Source organism: Adiantum capillus-veneris, chromosome 25, assembly GCF_014529385.1.
Source record: "Adiantum capillus-veneris isolate H3 chromosome 25, ASM1452938v2, whole genome shotgun sequence".
NCBI classification, from domain to species: Eukaryota; Viridiplantae; Streptophyta; class Polypodiopsida; order Polypodiales; family Pteridaceae; genus Adiantum; species Adiantum capillus-veneris.
The window spans coordinates 101,172,638-101,176,960 of record NC_140955.1 but is presented as its reverse complement, the minus strand read 5'-3'; the positions used below and the strand labels follow the sequence as shown (position 1 = coordinate 101,176,960).

General features: G+C 38.3%; 1 pseudogene; it reads right to left on the bottom strand.

Annotated features, from left to right (window-relative positions):
• Positions 1 to 2,955: 2,955 nt before the first annotated feature.
• LOC147425390 (uncharacterized) lies at positions 2,956 to 3,712 on the bottom strand (annotated as a pseudogene).
• Between the last annotated feature and the right edge of the window lie 611 nt (positions 3,713 to 4,323).

The window sequence follows — 4,323 nt, the reverse complement described above, 5'->3', positions numbered from 1 at the left end:
ATGAGCGTGGATCGATTGATGCTTTGTGGTATTGTAATTTGCAATTTTATCATCATACAAGTCATGGATATTGTGTTTGGAGTGCGTGTACGTGGTAATGGGGATTCTACAATTGTTAGCATACAAGTCGTAAGTGAAAAGTCACTTGATTTATTTTAAGGTAGGTAGATCGCTTGTCTAATTAGCTATGGAGTGATAATTTATATGTTTATTGCAAAATTCTTAGTTTTCTCTATTTATTAAGGTATTTTTACCAATGGTGCATATTTGTACGTACCTAAAGCCTCAATCCATACAGGACTTTGTAGCTAACGTACCAAATATGTATATTATTTTACGTATGGTTCCACCTTGGTATTCAATTTTACTGCTTTGTCGGCCTAGGGGACTCCCAAGAGTCAATCGTGGGGACTGTGTGCTCTTTCTGTGCTTTCATTTGCATTGCAAATGTAAAAGGAGTAAGAAAAACTCAAGCAAGCAAGCGGGAGGACAGAAGAAGAGAGGAAAGGGGGGCACATCTACGATGGCATAAGGTAGCAATAGTGACCTCTACATATTTTTATTGCCAGACATGACTTATAAAATAAGTTTTTCCAAAAGGGGAAAAATTCTCTTAACTCTAGTTGGTTCATAAATATAAATAAAGTGATACATGGAATCTAGAAAACATCACAAGAAATGCTTTCACAAAATTAAATAATGTTAGGAGAAATACTCAATAGTAAATGAACTTATGGGGGTGCTTGCATCTGACACAAGTGCCTTGCCTAAGCCTTTCACTTTAACTTTATCTCCAGTAGACATGAATCTAGAGGAAACCTTTGTCCCTCTCTTTGCATTTTGCCTTCCAGATATTACTTATCTCAATTTGCTTGTAGATCACTTTTTGGACCCGAACCTATTGATGTTTTTGGAAAAACCCTATGCAAGGGATGTTTGTAACATTTTGTGATTAATGAAAATCAAGCTCACCAAAGCACTTGTACTCTAGTCTCAGAAAAAAAGAGGAGGGTGCATGGAATCAACCAATGTAAGGTGGTACTACTTGTTGGTTATGCAAGCCACATTTGGTGATTAATGCCATATCCCAAAAAATGGGCATGTTGAAATTTGTACTTTTCATTTAGCAAAGTTGAGCCTTAAAATAAAGTCCACTTTGAATTTTCTCACTTATGTTACTTATTTGTATATGAATATTTCTTATGCACATAATTGAGAAATATGTATGCACACTTTCATTAGCGTTTCATGGCAATGTCTGTTTTGGAAGAAATTACACATTATAATTGTTTTTTACATGAACTTGGACATTGAAACCTTGAAAAATTCTTAGTTGATGGATGTTGGCGTATAGATAGATTTTAGACCCTAAAGTTTTGCTCCATATTGTCATTATATTAATGAAAAATGCCTTGAAAGACCAATTTTTTTCTCTTTGTCAGCATTTTTTAGATTTGGGTTTTTTTTAATGACAAAAAATTGATCTAATAACTAAGTTATGAAGTTCAATTTCTTGTCATAATAAGTTTTCTCCTATCCATAAACCTTGAAATCTATGCAAAATCTTATTTTGATGAGAATTTATGTTCAATTTATGAAAATTTTGTCGAAATTGCACTAAGTTTTAATGATTCTAACTTATCATCATAATCTTAGCACGGTATTAACTTTGGCAAAATTAAAATTTGGTTATTTTTGTCACCTCATAACTGACAAAGTTGTGGGGGAAATAGGACACTTTAGTGTCTCAGCACAGTGTCCAACTAGTGTTAAGACAAGCATAAAATACATTTCATTGTATTTTTTGTATTGCTCGAGAGGTTTTTTTTTTTCAAAACTCACAATGGTGAGTGGATTATAATAATAAACCCAAAATTGAGATGAACATACTTTATTCAACTTTGCAGCAAATATTATTCTATCAAACATATAGGATCTTTCGAATTGTTATTGGCTGGTTGATGGTTGATAATTAACACTTGCATGATATTGCTTGCAAAACAGAGATTTGCATATGCGGTAAAAATCACGACCAAGGAGGACATTTACATCTTTGGAGTGGTCATATCAAAGATGCTAACTGGGAGAGGACAAATTGATGAGCTTCTCTATGGAGTGAGCCTTCACGAATGGGTCAAACAAAAGTTGGTGTTGTTGCATGAGGATAGTGGGACATTACAGGAGATAGTAGTGCATGCACCTTTGTGGCAAAGCTCTTGTTTGGAGGCTGAAAGAGATCATAAGTCAAGTGTGTTGCTTGTGTTATAGATGGTTGTGGCATGCACAGAAGAGCTGCCAAATAAGCGTCCGCCAATGCGAAAAATACAGGCTTTCCTTGACTCACTTATGGCCGAATTCTAATATTGAGGAAAAGAACCCATGGCTTGAGGTATGCTCAAGTTTGGGAACTATGGCAAAGAAAGGTGGTACCAAAGCTTGTGGAGATTCAACAAAAAATTTATCTATCACTTCTAAAAATAGAGCCATCATCAAATCAATTAATGCTAAAAATTAATTGGAGAGATATAATAGAGCCATCATCAAATCAATTAATGCTAAAAATTAATGTGAGTAACCAAAATTGGACAGAGTCTCATTCCTAATCGGTACCTATTTTAGATGCCACCATCTCCTTGTACCTCTGTTCCTACCCCCCTTGAGACATTGCGTCTACCTATTGCTTTCATGCCTCGCCTCCCTTGGCTTGCAACAAACATACACAAAAGCTCCTGCACATGCACAAAACGTCTATTGCCGCCCATTGTTTTCGAAGCCTATTCCGTCCAGCCACGTCCTGTGCGCATGCGTACGTCTGTTTACGTCCGTTTGTTGTTGGACAATCATGCGAACCAACAAACCACACATTGCCAACATCATAAAGATAGCATTTTCCAAGAAAAAACGCCTAATAACATTGCACCAAATGCATGGAAAAGCGCATGACCAAACAAAATTTCAATGTTCGAAAACCACATAAACAAGAGACTGACACCCATAAAATAGGTTGTTCTGAGCACATAAAAATGGTTCATTGCCTCTGATACAGAAGCGCGCGGTATTGTTGGTTATTGGCAGCCATAAATGAAAATGCAAGATAACCATTACAAAAACCCTGTAGCAATACATAAATAGAGGTGCTGCTCATTGTAGCCATAAAGCAAGCCACATGACAAAAACTACAGCCATGTAGAACATGACTCAATCCTCAGACTCCAAATCATCATCAAGCCCTGTAAAACACAACTTCATGAAATTAATAATAAGCTTTATGGATACATAATTAAAACTTTAGTTGAAACAAAATACATGATCACTTTGAAAGATAAGAACAATTACTAAATCCACAACCTGCAACACCTGGAACTGTTGCGTTCTGAGCCCTCAAGCTACTATGGCGAAATAAGGCTGCCCTTATCCACAAGGCCATCTTGCGATGAGCAGGACTACCGCCATCATTAGGAAGTGGCTCTTGGGAGTTCGGATGCGGATCTCGCTAATCATGAGGCTCCGTCTCGCCTTGGAGTTGCACAAAGTTATGTAGGGAACAACAGGCTCCTATCACAGTGGGCGCGAAAGCAAGATTGACATTGAGATCTCGCAAAATACGCCACCTATTCTTCAAGGGACCAAAGGCATTTTCCACTTTCACTCTCCCCTTTGAGAGTTTCCTATCAAAATCTCACTTTTCGCAAAAAAATCGCGCTGCCTTCATTCGATATGGCTTTACCAAGAATGTTCTCGCTTTGTAGGCTGAGTCTGCAATCAAATAAGGTCGTACTATCTCTCCTTGAATGTGCAATAGTGACCGATCCAGTGCTTCTCGTCGCTTGATCTGACCATACAAGTTGCATTCTTTGAAGTGAGAAGAATCATTAACCCCTCCTATAGCCCTACAAACTGCACTCCAAAAAAGCTTGTTGGAGTCGACAATACCCTATAGGAGGATGCTCGGAAAACCATGCCTGTTGATGTATTGTATAGAACTCTCGTGGTTTCTTTGTAGACGGATGTGAGTCCCATCAAGTGCCCCAACAATATGCGGCAAACCAGAGATAGCCTCAAATCTTGCCATTCTCTGCTCAAGACGATCTCCACGCGGCACTCTAATGCCAACCCTGTGGAAGAACTCAGTACTACTCAAAATGTGACAAATGATCACCACATATTTGCGAATGGTGCTTTCACCCATGCCAAACAGATTCGTCATGCTTCGTGAGGAGTGTCCATGCGCAAGCCGCCAAAGTACGCAAGAAATCGCAGCCTCCGGAGAAATAGGCTCTCTGACAAACCTGACTCCACTTGTGGGTAGTAGTGGACGAATCA